The following is a 17,500-nucleotide window of genomic DNA, read 5'->3' on the forward strand; positions in this document are numbered from 1 at the left end:
AATGCCCATGGAAGTAGGAGCTCACTTGGCTCTAAGTCTTCGAGAGGTATAATGCCCATGGAAGTAAGAGCTCCTACTTCCAAAGGGGCAAGTCAGCGGGAGAAGCCACTTCGCCTACCCGGCCAAGTGTCACTGTCCCCCGGCCAGACTTGGCGGCAAGTCCCGGGGAGGAATAATGCCCCATGGAGCTCGGGCAGACTAGAAGTAACCTCGTCTGCCCGCTGGAGGGCGCCCTTCCCGGAGCGGAGGGGACCCCCTTGGCCACAAAGTGCAAGCCGAGTTTGGAGCTCGAAACCCGGCCACGCTTGGTCGTAGGTCCCGGTGAGGAACATGGCCATGGAAGTCGGAGCTCAAACCTCCAAATTGACCTCAGCGGGAGCACTTGCTGAGGCTGCCCGGGCATGGGTTACTGTTCCCCGGGCACACTTGGTCGTAGGTCCAAGTGTGGAACGTGTCCATGGAAGTTGAAGTGAAGAGAACCGCGAAAGGGAGTTTTTGCGCGAAGCCGCGGCCGAGGAGGGCTCACCGATCCCGGCGTGATTTCTGCCAGGCCCGGTACCCAAACCGAACTCCGCATGGTGGCTGGATCCGCGACCCTGGAACCCTGGGCCGGGAGCCTAGGGGCGAGAGGGGCCCCATGGAGCTCGGGCAGACTAGAAGTACCCTCGTCTGCCCGCTGGAGGGCGCCCTTCCCGGAGCGGAGGGGACCCCCCAAGCGACCAAGTGCAAGCCGAGTTTGGAGCTCGAAACTCGGCCACACTTGGTAGTATGTCCCGGTGAGGAACATGCCCATGGAAGTAAGAGCTCAGCGGGAGCAGCCACTCAGGCTACCCGGGAATGTGTCACTGTCCCCCGGCCAAGACTTGGCGGCAGGTCCCGGGGAGGAATAGTGCTCATGGAAGTAGCTCAGCGGGAGCAGCCACTCAGGCTACCCGGGAATGTGTCACTGTCCCCCGGCCAGACTTGGCGGCAGGTCCCGGGGAGGAATAGTGCTCATGGAAGTAGCTCAGCGGGAGCAGCCACTCAGGCTACCCGGGAATGTGTCACTGTCCCTCGGCCACACTTGGTCGTTGATTCCTGATGAGGAACATGCCCATGGCACTAAAGAGTGCAGCGGGAGCAGCCGCTCAGGCTACCCGGGAATGTGTCACTGTCCCCCGGCCAGACTTGGCGGCAGGTCCCGGGGAGGAATAGTGCCCATGGAAGTCGGAGCTCCAACCTCCAAGTTGACCTCAGCGGGAGCAGCCGCTGAGGCTACCCGGGCATGGGTGACTGTTCCCCGGCCACACTTGGTCGGAGGTCCCGGTGTGGAACATGCCCATGGAAGTTGAAGGGAAGAGAACCGCGAAAGGGAGTTTGGAGGCTGAGCCGCGGCCGAGGAGGTCTCACCGATCCCGGCGTGATTCCAGCCAGGCCCGGTACCCTATACCGAACTCGACAGGGTGGCTGTATCCGGGACCCTGGAACCCTGGGCGGGGAGCCTAGGGGCGAGAGGGGCCCCATGGAGCTCGGGCAGACTAGAAGTACCCTCGTCTGCCCGCTGGAGGGCGCCCTTCCCGGAGCGGAGGGGACCCCCAAGCGACCAAGTGCAAGCCGAGTTTGGAGCTCGAAACCCGGCCACACTTGGTAGTTGGTCCCGGTGAGGAACATGCCCATGGAAGTAAGAGCTCAGCGGGAGCAGCCACTCAGGCTACCCGGCAATGTGTCACTGTCCCCCGGCCAAGACTTGGCGGCAAGTCCCGGGGAGGAATAGTGCCCATGGAAGTAGCTCAGCGGGAGCAGCTGCTGAGGCTACCCGGGAATGTGTCACTGTCCCCCGGCCAGACTTGGCGGCAGGTCCCGGGGAGGAATAGTGCTCATGGAAGTAGCTCAGCGGGAGCAGCTGCTGAGGCTACCCGGGAATGTGTCACTGTCCCTGGGCCACACTTGGTCGTTGGTTCCTGATGAGGAACATGCCCATGGAAGTAAGAGTTCAGCGGGAGAAGCCGCTCAAGCTACCCGGGAATGTGTCACTGTCCCCCGGCCAGACTTGGCGGCAGGTCCCGGGGAGGAACAGTGCCCATGGAAGTCGGAGCTCCAACCTCCAAGTTGACCTCAGCGGGAGCACTTGCTGAGGCTACCCGGGCATGGGCGACTGTTCCCCGGCCACACTTGGTCGGAGGTCCCGGTGTGGAACATGCCCATGGAAGTTGAAGGGAAGAGAACCGCGAAAGGGAGTCTGGAGGCTGAGCCGCGGCCGAGGAGGTCTCACCGATCCCGGCGTGATTCCAGCCAGGCCCGGTACCCTATACCGAACTCGACAGGGTGGCTGTATCCGGGACCCTGGAACCCTGGGCGGGGAGCCTAGGGGCGAGAGGGGCCCCATGGAGCTCGGGCAGACTAGAAGTACCCTCGTCTGCCCGCTGGAGGGCGCCCTTCCCGGAGCGGAGGGGACCCCCCAAGCGACCAAGTGCAAGCCGAGTTTGGAGCTCGAAACCCGGCCACACTTGGTAGTATGTCCCGGTGAGGAACATGCCCATGGAAGTAAGAGCTCAGCGGGAGCAGCCACTCAGGCTACCCGGGAATGTGTCACTGTCCCCCGGCCAAGACTTGGCGGCAAGTCCCGGGGAGGAATAGTTCCCATGGAAGTAGCTCAGCGGGAGCAGCTGCTGAGGCTACCCGGGAATGTGTCACTGTCCCCCGGCCAGACTTGGCGGCAGGTCCCGGGGAGGAATAGTGCTCATGGAAGTAGCTCAGCGGGAGCAGCTGCTGAGGCTACCCGGGAATGTGTCACTGTCCCTGGGCCACACTTGGTCGTTGGTTCCTGATGAGGAACATGCCCATGGAAGTAAGAGTTCAGCGGGAGAAGCCGCTCAAGCTACCCGGGAATGTGTCACTGTCCCCCGGCCAGACTTGGCGGCAGGTCCCGGGGAGGAACAGTGCCCATGGAAGTCGGAGCTCCAACCTCCAAGTTGACCTCAGCGGGAGCACTTGCTGAGGCTACCCGGGCATGGGCGACTGTTCCCCGGCCACACTTGGTCGGAGGTCCCGGTGTGGAACATGCCCATGGAAGTTGAAGGGAAGAGAACCGCGAAAGGGAGTTTGGAGGCTGAGCCGCGGCCGAGGAGGTCTCACCGATCCCGGCGTGATTCCAGCCAGGCCCGGTACCCTATACCGAACTCGACAGGGTGGCTGTATCCGGGACCCTGGAACCCTGGGCGGGGAGCCTAGGGGCGAGAGGGGCCCCATGGAGCTCGGGCAGACTAGAAGTACCCTCGTCTGCCCGCTGGAGGGCGCCCTTCCCGGAGCGGAGGGGACCCCCCAAGCGACCAAGTGCAAGCCGAGTTTGGAGCTCGAAACCCGGCCACACTTGGTAGTTGGTCCCGGTGAGGAACATGCCCATGGAAGTAAGAGCTCAGCGGGAGCAGCCACTCAGGCTACCCGGCAATGTGTCACTGTCCCCCGGCCAAGACTTGGCGGCAAGTCCCGGGGAGGAATAGTGCCCATGGAAGTAGCTCAGCGGGAGCAGCTGCTGAGGCTACCCGGGAATGTGTCACTGTCCCCCGGCCAGACTTGGCGGCAGGTCCCGGGGAGGAATAGTGCTCATGGAAGTAGCTCAGCGGGAGCAGCTGCTGAGGCTACCCGGGAATGTGTCACTGTCCCTGGGCCACACTTGGTCGTTGGTTCCTGATGAGGAACATGCCCATGGAAGTAAGAGTTCAGCGGGAGAAGCCGCTCAAGCTACCCGGGAATGTGTCACTGTCCCCCGGCCAGACTTGGCGGCAGGTCCCGGGGAGGAACAGTGCCCATGGAAGTCGGAGCTCCAACCTCCAAGTTGACCTCAGCGGGAGCACTTGCTGAGGCTACCCGGGCATGGGCGACTGTTCCCCGGCCACACTTGGTCGGAGGTCCCGGTGTGGAACATGCCCATGGAAGTTGAAGGGAAGAGAACCGCGAAAGGGAGTCTGGAGGCTGAGCCGCGGCCGAGGAGGTCTCACCGATCCCGGCGTGATTCCAGCCAGGCCCGGTACCCTATACCGAACTCGACAGGGTGGCTGTATCCGGGACCCTGGAACCCTGGGCGGGGAGCCTAGGGGCGAGAGGGGCCCCATGGAGCTCGGGCAGACTAGAAGTACCCTCGTCTGCCCGCTGGAGGGCGCCCTTCCCGGAGCGGAGGGGACCCCCCAAGCGACCAAGTGCAAGCCGAGTTTGGAGCTCGAAACCCGGCCACACTTGGTAGTTGGTCCCGGTGAGGAACATGCCCATGGAAGTAAGAGCTCAGCGGGAGCAGCCACTCAGGCTACCCGGCAATGTGTCACTGTCCCCCGGCCAAGACTTGGCGGCAAGTCCCGGGGAGGAATAGTGCCCATGGAAGTAGCTCAGCGGGAGCAGCTGCTGAGGCTACCCGGGAATGTGTCACTGTCCCTGGGCCACACTTGGTCGTTGGTTCCTGATGAGGAACATGCCCATGGAAGTAAGAGTTCAGCGGGAGAAGCCGCTCAAGCTACCCGGGAATGTGTCACTGTCCCCCGGCCAGACTTGGCGGCAGGTCCCGGGGAGGAACAGTGCCCATGGAAGTCGGAGCTCCAACCTCCAAGTTGACCTCAGCGGGAGCACTTGCTGAGGCTACCCGGGCATGGGCGACTGTTCCCCGGCCACACTTGGTCGGAGGTCCCGGTGTGGAACATGCCCATGGAAGTTGAAGGGAAGAGAACCGCGAAAGGGAGTTTGGAGGCTGAGCCGCGGCCGAGGAGGTCTCACCGATCCCGGCGTGATTCCAGCCAGGCCCGGTACCCTATACCGAACTCGACAGGGTGGCTGTATCCGGGACCCTGGAACCCTGGGCGGGGAGCCTAGGGGCGAGAGGGGCCCCATGGAGCTCGGGCAGACTAGAAGTACCCTCGTCTGCCCGCTGGAGGGCGCCCTTCCCGGAGCGGAGGGGACCCCCCAAGCGACCAAGTGCAAGCCGAGTTTGGAGCTCGAAACCCGGCCACACTTGGTAGTATGTCCCGGTGAGGAACATGCCCATGGAAGTGAGAGCTCAGCGGGAGCAGCCACTCAGGCTACCCGGGAATGTGTCACTGTCCCCCGGCCAAGACTTGGCGGCAAGTCCCGGGGAGGAATAGTGCCCATGGAAGTAGCTCAGCGGGAGCAGCCACTCAGGCTACCCGGGAATGTGTCACTGTCCCCCGGCCAAGACTTGGCGGCAAGTCCCGGGGAGGAATAGTGCCCATGGAAGTAGCTCAGCGGGAGCAGCCACTCAGGCTACCCGGGAATGTGTCACTGTCCCTCGGCCACACTTGGTCGTAGGTCCCGGTGAGGAACATGCCCATGGAAGTCGGAGCTCCAACCTCCAACCGGGTGAAGCCTCCGAGAGCTAGCCGGGAATAGGGCGCCAATCCCGGCTACCGCCCTCCAGGCTTGCCCCGGTCGAAAGACCTACGTCCTCGCACCAGCACAAGCGCAAAAATTTTCTAAGTGTGGGAGAACCGAGGACCCGCCCGGTGGCACTCTGCCTCTCGCTGCCGCCCTCCTGGAAGCGTCCTCGGTCACTGTGTGTGCGGCAGATATCAGAGCTCCGGAAAGGTGAAAAAGAACCGGTAAGAGGGCGAATCCGGCAGCTCCCTGCCGGGCGAGGACCACCGCGAGCGGCGGGGACGTCAGACGGGAGACGCGCGGCGGACCTTCCGTCGGAGTGCCTGGGATTTTGACCTCGGAGAAGTTCGAAAAAATTATGCGGTCGGAGCTGTCTGCCCCGGCCGGGGAAGGCTCACCGCCGGCGGCTGCCAACCCCTGGCTTGCCCGCTGGATGCCCTTTCGGAGGCTGCTGAAAAAGAACTGTCAGGCGGGCACCTCTCGGAAGAACCGCAGACCAAAACGACCGGTAAAAATTTTGGGCGATCCGACACGTAGTGCACCTTCGGCGGCAGAGAAAAGCAGCAAAAATACCGGTCAGAGAAGGGGAGTTTTGGTCGACTCTGCCAGGTTTTTGCACTAAGTCAGATCCCGTAATGCCAGCGGGACTGAGTCGCTTTTGCGTGCCGTGGTCCTGGAGGCCTGCTCGGACAGAGCGGTCCTTCGGGTCCCGCGGGAAGGGGCATTTCATGTTCCTCTGCGGGAGGTGATCCATTTTCTGCGGGAAATGGCGAGCCCCTTCGGCTACAAGAGTGTGTAGGTCCCGCTCAACAGTCTACGTCCTTAACCATCGGGGACTTTGTAGATTTTGCCCAAAATCGCTCTCCGCAGAACAGAGCGTGAGGTCTCCGCGGCGGAGGCCGGAAAAGGTGCGAGGTGAGCGGCATGGTATGACTGGGCTCGTGCCGCTCACTGCTACCCGGAGCGTGGCGCCCTCCGGGTAAAAGGCTAGCCGGGGCGAGTAGGTGGGATGACGGGCGCATAAGCAACGCCGTCCCCGCCGTACAAGGTGCCGGTGGCCTGGCGAACCACCGGCGTAAGGCTAGCCAGGGCGGACCGCGGGGCAGAGGGCGCATAAGCCACGCTCTCTCTCCATCCCACCAGCACAAGCGAAATATTTTCAAAGTGTGGGAGAACCGGCTTCCCGACCGGTGGCACTCTGCCTCTCGCTGCCGCCCTCCTGGAAGCGTCCTCGGTCACTCGGAGTACGGCAGATTTAAGAGCTCCGGAATGGTGAAAAAGAACCGGAGAGAGGGCGACTCCGGCTTCTCTCTGCCGGGCGAGGACCACCGCAGGCGGCGGGGACGTCTGACAGGAGACGGCGCTGCGGGCAGGCTTTAAAAGTGCATGGGGTTTTGGCCTCGGCAAAAGTCGAAAAAATTATGCGGTCGGAGCTGTCTGCCCCGGCCGGGGAAGGCTCACCGCCGGCGGCTGCCAACCCCTGGCTTGCCCGCTGGATGCCCTTTCGGAGGCTTCTGAAAAAGAACTGTCAGGCGGGCACCTCTCGGAAGAACCGCAGACCAAAACGACCGGTAAAAATTTTGGGCGATCCGACCCGTAGTGCACCTTCGGCGGCAGAGAAAAGCAACAAAAATACCGGTCAGAGAAGGGGAGTTTTGGTCGACTCTGCCAGGTTTTTGCACTAAGTCAGATCCGTAATGCCAGCGGGACTGAGTCGCTTTTGCGTGCCGTGGTCCTGGAGGCCTGCTCGGACAGAGCGGTCCTGCGGGTCCCGCGGGAAGGGGCATTTCATGTTCCTCTGCGGGAGGTGATCCATTTTCTGCGGGAAATGGCGAGCCCCTTCGGCTACAAGAGTGTGTAGGTCCCGCTGAACAGTCTACGTCCTTAACCATCGGGGACTTTGTAGATTTTGCCCAAAATCGCTCTCCGCAGAACAGAGCGTGAGGTCTCCGCGGCGGAGGCCGGAAAAGGTGCGAGGTGAGCGGCATGGTATGACTGGGCTCGTGCCGCTCACTGCTACCCGGAGCGTGGCGCCCTCCGGGTAAAAGGCTAGCCGGGGCGAGTAGGTGGGATGACGGGCGCATAAGCAACGCCGTCCCCGCCGTACAAGGTGCCGGTGGCCTGGCGAACCACCGGCGTAAGGCTAGCCAAGGGCGTACCGCGGGGCAGAGGGCGCATAAGCCACGCTCTCTCTCCATCCCACCAGCACAAGCGAAAAATTTTCAAAGTGTGGGAGAACCGGCTTCCCGACCGGTTGCACTCTGCCTCTCGCTGCCGCCCTCCTGGAAGCGTCCTCGGTCACTCGGGAGTATGGCAGATTTAAGAGCTCCGGAATGGTGAAAAAGAACCGGAGAGAGGGCGACTCCGGCTTCTCTCTGCCGGGCGAGGACCACCGCAGGCGGCGGGGACGTCTGACAGGAGACGGCGCTGCGGGCAGGCTTTAAAAGTGCATGGGGTTTTGGCCTCGGCGAAAGTCGAAAAAATTATGCGGTCGGAGCTGTCTGCCCCGGCCGGGGAAGGCTCACCGCCGGCGGCTGCCAACCCCTGGCTTGCCCGCTGGATGGCCTTTCGGAGGCTGCTGAAAAAGAACTGTCAGGCGGGCACCTCTCGGAAGAACCGCAGACCAAAACGACCGGTAAAAATTTTGGGCGATCCGACCCGTAGTGCACCTTCGGCGGCAGAGAAAAGCAACAAAAATACCGGTCAGAGAAGGGGAGTTTTGGTCGACTCTGCCAGGTTTTTGCACTAAGTCAGATCCGTAATGCCAGCGGGACTGAGTCGCTCTTGCGTGCCGTGGTCCTGGAAGCCTGCTCGGACAGAGTGGTCCTTCGGGTCCCGCGGGAAGGGGCATTTCATGTTCCTCTGCGGGAGGTGGTCCATTTTCTGCGGGAAATGGCGAGCCCCTTCGGCTGCAAGAGTGTGTAGGTCCCGCTCAACAGTCTACGTCCTTAACCATCGGGGACTTTGTAGATTTTGGTCAAGATCGCCCCCCGCATGTCCTAGCGGGAGGTCTCCGCGGCGGAGGCCGGAAAAGGTGCGAGGTGAGCGGCATGGTATGACTGGGCTCGTGCCGCTCACTGCTACCCGGAGCGTGGCGCCCTCCGGGTAAAAGGCTAGCCGGGGCGAGTAGGTGGGATGACGGGCGCATAAGCAACGCCGTCCCCGCCGTACAAGGTGCCGGTGGCCTGGCGAACCACCGGCGTAAGGCTAGCCAAGGGCGTACCGCGGGGCAGAGGGCGCATAAGCCACGCTCTCTCTCCATCCCACCAGCACAAGCGAAAAATTTTCAAAGTGTGGGAGAACCGGCTTCCCGACCAGTTGCACTCTGCCTCTCGCTGCCGCCCTCCTGGAAGCGTCCTCGGTCACTCGGAGTATGGCAGATTTAAGAGCTCCGGAATGGTGAAAAAGAACCGGAGAGAGGGCGACTCCGGCTTCTCTCTGCCGGGCGAGGACCACCGCAGGCGGCGGGGACGTCTGACAGGAGACGGCGCTGCGGGCAGGCTTTAAAAGTGCAAGGGGTTTTGGCCTCGGCGAAAGTCGAAAAAATTATGCGGTCGGAGCTGTCTGCCCCGGCCGGGGAAGGCTCACCGCCGGCGGCTGCCAACCCCTGGCTTGCCCGCTGGATGGCCTTTCGGAGGCTGCTGAAAAAGAACTGTCAGGCGGGCACCTCTCGGAAGAACCGCAGACCAAAACGACCGGTAAAAATTTTGGGCGATCCGACCCGTAGTGCACCTTCGGCGGCAGAGAAAAGCAACAAAAATACCGGTCAGAGAAGGGGAGTTTTGGTCGACTCTGCCAGGTTTTTGCACTAAGTCAGATCCGTAATGCCAGCGGGACTGAGTCGCTCTTGCGTGCCGTGGTCCTGGAAGCCTGCTCGGACAGAGTGGTCCTTCGGGTCCCGCGGGAAGGGGCATTTCATGTTCCTCTGCGGGAGGTGGTCCATTTTCTGCGGGAAATGGCGAGCCCCTTCGGCTGCAAGAGTGTGTAGGTCCCGCTCAACAGTCTACGTCCTTAACCATCGGGGACTTTGTAGATTTTGGTCAAGATCGCCCCCCGCATGTCCTAGCGGGAGGTCTCCGCGGCGGAGGCCGGAAAAGGTGCGAGGTGAGCGGCATGGTATGACTGGGCTCGTGCCGCTCACTGCTACCCGGAGCGTGGCGCCCTCCGGGTAAAAGGCTAGCCGGGGCGAGTAGGTGGGTTGACGGGCGCATAAGCCACGCCGTCCCCGCCGTACAAGGTGCCGGTGGCCTGGCGAACCACCGGCGTAAGGCTAGCCAAGGGCGTACCGCGGGGCAGAGGGCGCATAAGCCACGCTCTCTCTCCATCCCACCAGCACAAGCGAAAAATTTTCAAAGTGTGGGAGAACCGGCTTCCCGACCGGTGGCACTCTGCCTCTCGCTGCCGTCCTCCTGGAAGCGTCCTCGGTCACTCGGAGTACGGCAGATTTCAGACCTCCGGAATGGTGAAAAAGAACCGGAGAGAGGGCGACTCCGGCTTCTCTCTGCCGGGCGAGGACCACCGCAGGCGGCGGGGACGTCTGACAGGAGACGGCGCTGCGGGCAGGCTTTAAAAGTGCATGGGGTTTTGGCCTCGGCAAAAGTCGAAAAAATTATGCGGTCGGAGCTGTCTGCCCCGGCCGGGGAAGGCTCACCGCCGGCGGCTGCCAACTCATGGCTTGCCCGCTGGATGGCCTTTCGGAGGCTTCTGAAAAAGAACTGTCAGGCGGGCACCTCTCGGAAGAACCGCAGACCAAAACGACCGGTAAAAATTTTGGGCGATCCGACCCGTAGTGCACCTTCGGCGGCAGAGAAAAGCAACAAAAATACCGGTCAGAGAAGGGGAGTTTTGGTCGACTCTGCCAGGTTTTTGCACTAAGTCAGATCCGTAATGCCAGCGGGACTGAGTCGCTTTTGCGTGCCGTGGTCCTGGAGGCCTGCTCGGACAGGGCGGTCCTTTCGGGTCCCGCGGGAAGGGGCATTTCATGTTCCTCTGCGGGAGGTGGTCCATTTTCTGCGGGAAATGGCGAGCCCCTTCGGCTGCAAGAGTGTGTAGGTCCCGCTCAACAGTCTACGTCCTTAACCATCGGGGACTTTGTAGATTTTGGTCAAGATCGCCCCCCGCATGTCCTAGCGGGAGGTCTCCGCGGCGGAGGCCGGAAAAGGTGCGAGGTGAGCGGCATGGTATGACTGGGCTCGTGCCGCTCACTGCTACCCGGAGCGTGGCGCCCTCCGGGTAAAAGGCTAGCCGGGGCGAGCAGGTGGGTTGACGGGCGCATAAGCCACGCCGTCCCCGCCGTACAAGGTGCCGGTGGCCTGGCGAACCACCGGCGTAAGGCTAGACAGGGCGGACCGCGGGGCAGAGGGCGCATAAGCCACGCCGTCCCCGCTGTACAAGGTGCCGGTGGCCTGGCGAACCACCGGCGTAAGGCTAGCCAAGGGCGTACCGCGGGGCAGAGGGCGCATAAGCCACGCTCTCTCTCCATCCCACCAGAACAAGCGAAAAATTTTCAAAGTGTGGGAGAACCGGGGACCCGACCGGTGGCACTCTGCCTCTCGCTGCCGCCCTCCTGGAAGCGTCCTCGGTCACTCGGTGTCCGGCAGATTTCAGAGCTCCGGAATGGTGAAAAAGAACCGGTGAGAGGGCGAAACCGGCTTCTCTCTGCCGGGCGAGGACCACCGCAGGCGGCAAGGGACGTCTGCCAGGAGACGGCGCTGCGGGCAGGCTTTAAAAGTGCATGGGGTTTTGGCCTCGGCGAAAGTCGAAAAAAATTTGCGGTCGGAGCTGTCTGCCCCGGCCGGGGAAGGCTCACCGCCGGCGGCTGCCAACCCCTGGCTTGCCCCGCTGGATGCCCTTTCGGAGGCTGCTGAAAAAGAACTGTCAGGCGGGCACCTCTCGGAAGAACCGCAGACCAAAACGACCGGTAAAAATTTTGGGCGATCCGATCCTCAGTGCACCTTCGGCGGCAGAGAAAAGCAACAAAAACACCGGTCAAAGAAGGGAGGTTTTGGTCGACTCTGCCTGGTTTTTGCACAAAGTCAGATCCGTAATGCCAGCGGGACTGAGTCGCTTTTGCGTGCCGTGGTCCTGGAGGCCTGCTCGGACAGAGCGGTCCTTCGGGTCCCGCGGGAAGGGGCATTTCATGTTCCTCTGCGGGAGGTGGTCCATTTTCTGCGGGAAATGGCGAGCCCCATCGGCTACAAGAGTGTGTAGGTCCCGCTCAACAGTCTACGTCCTTAACCATCGGGGACTTTGTAGATTTTGGCAGAAATCGCCCCCCGCAGGTCCTAGCGGGAGGTCTCCGCGGCGGAGGCCGGAGAGGGCGCGAGGTGAGCGGCATGGTATGACTGGGTTCGTGCCGCTCACTGGTACCCGGAGCGTGGCGCCCTCCGGGTAAAAGGCTAGCCGGGGCGAGTAGGTGGGTTGACGGGCGCATAAGCCACGCCGTCCCCGCCGTACAAGGTGCCGGTGGCCTGGCGAACCACCGGCGTAAGGCCAGCCAGGGCGGACCGCGGGGCAGAGGGCGCATAAGCCACGCTCTCTCTCCATCCCACCAGAACAAGCGAAAAATTTTCAAAGTGTGTGGGAGAACCGGCGACCCGACCGGTGGCACTCTGCCTCTCGCTGCCGCCCTCCTGGAAGCGTCCTCGGTCACTCGGTGTCCGGCAGATTTCAGAGCTCCGGAATGGTGAAAAAGAACCGGAGAGGGGGCGACTCCGGCTTCTCTCTGCCGGGCGAGGACCACCGCAGGCGGCAAGGGACGTCTGACAGGAGACGGCGCTGCGGGCAGGCTTTAAAAGTGCATGGGGTTTTGGCCTCGGCGAAAGTCGAAAAAATTTTGCGGTCGGAGCCGTCTGCCCCGGCCGGGGAAGGCTCACCGCCGGCGGCTGCCAACCCCTGGCTTGCCCGCTGGATGGCCTTTCGGAGGCTGCTGAAAAAGAACTGTCAGGCGGGCACCTCTCGGAAGAACCGCAGACCAAAACGACCGGTAAAAATTTTGGGCGATCCGACCCTCAGTGCACCTTCGGCGGCAGAGAAAAGCATCAAAAATACCGGTCAAAGAAGCGAGGTTTTGGTCGACTCTGCCAGGTTTTTGCACAAAGTGTTGGCATCGTGCGGCGTCGCGCTTTGCCGTACCGTATCCCCAATGGAGCGGCGCCCGGCGGGGTAGGCTAGCCATGTGAGGTCGAGGGCGGGAGGACGGGACGTAAGCCAGGCCGTTCTCCACAAGAAATTCCGGACGCGGAGACCCCTTCTCCGCCCTACGGTCCCCAATGGGGTGGCGCCCGGCGGGTGAGGCTAGCCATGGGAGGACGGGACGTAAGCCAGGCCGTTCTCCACAAGAAATTCCGTACGCGGAGACCCCTTCTCCGCCCTACGGTCCCCAATGGGGTGGCGCCCGGCGGGTGAGGCTAGCCATGTGAGGTCGAGGGCGGGAGGACGGGACGTAAGCCAGGCCGTTCTCCACAAGTAAATTCCGGACGCGGAGACCCCTTCTCCGCCCTACGGTCCCCAATGGGGTGGCGCCCGGCGGGTGAGGCTAGCCGTGTGAGGTCGAGGGCGGGAGGACGGGACGTAAGCCAGGCCGTTCTCCACAAGTAAATTCCGGACGCGGAGACCCCTTCTCCGCCCTACGGTCCCCAATGGGGTGGCGCCCGGCGGGTGAGGCTAGCCATGTGAGGTCGAGGGCGGGAGGACGGGACGTAAGCCAGGCCGTTCTCCACAAGTAAATTCCGGACGCGGAGACCCCTTCTCCGCCCTACGGTCCCCAATGGGGTGGCTCCCGGCGGGTGAGGCTAGCCATGTGAGGTCGAGGGCGGGAGGACGGGACGCAAGCCAGGCCGTTCTCCACAAACTCCCAGCGGTAGAGTCTCGGCTCTCCGCTCTTTTGATCGATCTGACACAGCGCGATCCGGCGGGGCAGGGCACTTTGCTCGGTCAGGGGTATTGGCCCCGGCCGGTTTATGGTAAAGCGTTCCTTAGCCTCAGTCTTGGTCGCGCATCAATCCCCCGCTCCCCGTGAGCGGCTGTGGTCCTCTGCCTAAGGTTGTGTAGCGCGGTGCCAGTGTGGTCCTCGCACGGCCCCGCTCCTGCCACAGCGGTAGGACTCTCTGCTTCGGCTGAGGTTTGCTACGAAGCGTATGGAACGGGCGTACTCCACCGTACCGTGGGTGGGGGGCGGCGGCGGCGGCGGCAGCGTCCAGCGCGGAGCTCCGGCTCCCGCGGCAGCGCCTCGCCTAGTGTCCCTCGGGCAAGTCCAATCGCCCCCCGCCCGGTCGGAGAGCGCAGACACACCTCTGTGTCCAGTCCACGGTTTATTTCCGCAGCACGAAAAGGGACGGCTCCCGCCTGCTCCTCGCGGCGGCGACGAGGCTTAGACCCACCGTGGCGTATCCGCGGTAGGTATGCTCGTCGGTCGGAGGAGCGGTTGCGGTCGAGTGGTCCCCAGTGTACCCTGTTAGCGCTGCCCGCCTACGCCTGAAGAGCTGCGGACCGAGAAAAAGGTTCGCTCCGCTGCTGACGGCGAAGCGCGCGGCACGCCGCGGAAGAGGAGAGGGAGCGGTCGCCCCCGGGGCGGCTCCCCTCCGAGTCCGGCAGAAGCAGAGATTGTAGCGGAGGGGGGGGTTTCTAAATTCCCCGGGCGTGTTATCCCCAGCGGTAGCCTTTGAACTCTTCAACCGCAAGCACGATCGCACGTTCACAGCACCCGTCACTAGGAGCCGGGCCAGAGGCGGGCGGCAGACGAAACCGACATGAGCGCTTAAGGGTATTGCACCCCCGGCGCCCAGACCCTGGAAATTGAGTCTGCCCCCAAAGCCCACCCGCGTCCTCCTTGGCGCTCCCGGAGTACATGGTCGTAGATGGGCCATCGGTCGCTAATGCCAAACTGCGTCCCAGGGGTGCGTCCCCTCTGACCAACGGCAGACCCATCCCTCTCGCCAATCCGCGGATCCCCGCCAGGTCCCGAACAGGGCTCGTCCTTTAGCGTTTCAAATGCGCCCTCCCCGCCATACGAGGGGTTGAGGACCGTAGCCTTCCCTTACGAGAGGCACCAGGGGTGCGCCTGCTCGAGGGCCCGGCCGTGGGCGTAACGCTTGGGCCGCCCGGGGGAGTCGGTAGACCATGGGAGACCAACACTCGCACACGAACGTTGCCCGTGCTTTTGTGGAAGAGAGCTTCTTGCGAGGTTGTCGCTGCGGTGGCGCCCGGACAAACCCTATCCCTAAAACTTCTGGGGAATTGGCGTCTAAGCCTGCACCCTGCACGGTATCCCTGCACCCACGAAGGGGGCCGTGGGAAGGCTTGGGGTCGCGCCGGCGAAACCGACCGGATGCCCGGGGTACTGAACCCCCGGGGTCCCACCCTGGAAATTGAGCCGTCCGACCCCGCCACGTCTTCCTAGTGCTCTCCTTGGCTCCCCCGCCTGTGGGCATCGTTAGGGGCTGCGGTCATCAGCGCCGGCTAAGCTTCGGCAACACGGCCGACCCACCCCTTCGGCGCCTGGGGGTGCCTGGTCCCAGTCCGGGCCGTTCCGTAGGGGCGGCTATCCCTTACATGAGGGACTCGGTGCGTCCGCTCGGGCTGCGGGGCTCCGGCTCCGACAGCCGGGGAGCTGGTTTTGACCGCGGGCCTCCACGGGAACCGGCAGGGACGGACTAGGCGTCAAGCCGAAAATAACCCCGGCACCCTCTGCTTCCAAAGCGAGGGGACCTTTGGCCGAGCGGGGGCACCGGAAGCCGAACCGACCCCAACCCCTCTTCCTACCCCAGGGCTGGGCTGACCAATCCCCTGATCGGGTCTAAAATGGAAGAAGGGGATTCGAGGGAAGGGGCTGGCGGAAGGCAGTTGCCCGACGGAGTAGGCGAAGGCCAGGCCGTTTCCGAGTCCCGAGCAGAGGAGGGCGAACTCGGCTCTTCATCGACCGACGGCGAGGCGAGGGCGGTGGCTGCCGCGGGGAAGACTCCATTGCTCGTCAGCGCGCTAGGAGCGGGGCCGACTGGCTGCTCGGGGTATGGCATCCCCGGGGGCCCACCCTGGAAATCTTCGCTCCTCAGCCGCTGCAGGTTATAAGGTCCCGCCGCGCGTAAGCGCTCAACTCTCCGACCCACGGATGTCGAGCCCATGGTGAGCCGGCCGTTCGTACGGGGAAAAGGGGTCCTCTGGCCCCACATCGATCGAGGGGGTTTAGATCCGCGGAGGCACGCACCGCGAGGCGAATCGCTGCTTTTCCCCAAGAGGTTAACCTTCAACCACCGAGTAGGTTCGGGGCAGGGCCGACAGTCTGCACTGGGGTATTGCATCCCTGGTGGGGCGACCCTGGAAATCTCTGCCCCTTTCCACTCTTTCGGTTGGGCCTCTCGTCGGGGCGAGCGTAAGTCGGCAAGCAGACGTGGGAAGAGGCTTCTTACCGGTGACACTCCCTTCGTGAGAGAGGCAGGTACTCGCCCCGGACCCCGGTCCAAATCTGCGCGGGCCGGACGGCCTCGGCCCTAGCCGAAGGCCGCTCCCGCGAAGCCAGGGAGCCGAAAAAATAACCCCGACACCCTCCGCGACCTCGCGTGCTTCCAAAGCGAGGGGAACCTTTGGCCGAGCGGGGCACCCGAAGCCGAACCGACCCCAACCCCTCTTCTTACCCCAGGGCTGGGCTGACCAATCCCCTGATCGGGTCTAAAATGGAAGAAGGGGATTCGAGGGAAGGGGCTGGCGGAAGGCAGTTGCCCGACGGAGTAGGCGAAGGCCAGGCCGTTTCCAAATCCCGAGCCAGAGGAGGGCGAACGACGTTCTTCATCGACCGACGGCGAGGCTAGGGCGAGGGCGGTGGCTGCCGCGGGGAAGACTCCATTGCTTGCCAGCGTGCTAGGAGCGGGGCCGACAGGCTGCTCGGGGTATGGCATCCCCGGGGGCCCACCCTGGAAATCTTCGCTCCTCAGCCGCTGCAGGTTATAAGGTCCCGCCGCGCGTAAGCGCTCAACTCCCGACCCACGGACGTCGAGCCCATGGTGAGCTGACAGTTTCGTACGGGGAAAAGGGGTCCTCTGGCCCCACATCGATCGAGGGGGTTTAGATCCGCGGAGGCACGCACCGCGAGGCGAATCGCTGCTTTTCCCCAAGAGGTTAACCTTCAAACCACCGAGTAGGTTCGGGGCAGGGCCGACTGTCTGCACTGGGGTATTGCATCCCTGGTGGGGCGACCCTGGAAATCTCTGCCCCTTTCCACTCTTTCGGTTGGCCTCTCGTCGGGGCGAGCGTAAGTCGGCAAGCAGACGTGGGAAGAGGCTTCTTACCGGTGACACTCCCTTCGTGAGAGAGGCAGGTACTCGCCCCGCACCCCGGTCCAAATCTGCTCGGTCCGGCCGTCGTCGGCCCTAGCCGAAGGCCGCTCCCGCGAAGCCAGGCGATCCGAACCGAGGATCCGCGCGAGCCTTCTCCAAGCCCTCTGCCGGGCGCTGGTGTTGAAAGCGTAGCGGACCCTGTTCGCCGGAGCGATAGGAGCGGAGCACCGGTCCCGCAGGGTTGAAAGCTGGGTAGCAGCGCCGTAGCTTCCCTCCCAGCCTTCCCCCGGACCTTGGCGCCCGATCCCCTCCGCTCCTCTGTGCGTTGGCGGGCGGCGCTGCATGGGTACGTCGCGACGGCTCCTATCGTCTCTCTCGCTTAACAGTGTGGAGAGGTGGTGGTGGAGCCGTCCGACACTCGAGGTGCTGAAGTTGAGCGTCCAATGCTTTCCTTCTATGCGCAGCCTACAGGAGCTGTCCGAGCTTCGGAGGTGCTGATGGAGGTGAGAGTCGAGCGCCACTTCTTGGCTGAACTGAGTGGGGAAAGCCAGCGACTGCGAGAGGGAGGGGAAGGGAAGGCTTTTTCGGGTCCTTGGAAGGGACCGAGAGCATCTTTCTTGCCCCCCTGCCCTAAGCTCCATCCAATGTTGTCTGCGAGGTCTTCTCCGGCGGCGGAGAAGCGCTGCGGTAGCAGCAGCAGCAACGAGCGTTCCCATTAGCTCACGGAGCCTGACTCCAAGAGTCTACCCCTCAGAGCTCGGCTACCTGGTTGATCCTGCCAGTAGTATATGCTTGTTTTAAAGATTAAGCCATGCATGTCTAAGTACTGACTATTCTTTACGGTGAAACTGCGAATGGCTCATTAAATCAGTTAT

At 63.1% G+C, this 17,500-nt stretch overlaps 1 non-coding gene across 1 annotated transcript in view; it reads left to right on the forward strand.

The window, feature by feature from the left end:
- Nucleotides 1–17,387: 17,387 nt before the first annotated feature.
- LOC140110999 (18S ribosomal RNA) overlaps nt 17,388–17,500 on the forward strand; it is a 1,882-nt gene continuing 1,769 nt past the window's right edge. The window contains exon 1 of the ribosomal RNA XR_011851769.1: nt 17,388–17,500. This exon is cut by the window's right edge and continues 1,769 nt beyond it. This is a non-coding gene — a ribosomal RNA (18S ribosomal RNA).

The sequence above is a fragment of the Engystomops pustulosus genome, unplaced genomic scaffold, assembly GCF_040894005.1.
Source record: "Engystomops pustulosus unplaced genomic scaffold, aEngPut4.maternal MAT_SCAFFOLD_358, whole genome shotgun sequence".
In the NCBI taxonomy this organism is placed as follows: Eukaryota; Metazoa; Chordata; class Amphibia; order Anura; family Leptodactylidae; genus Engystomops; species Engystomops pustulosus.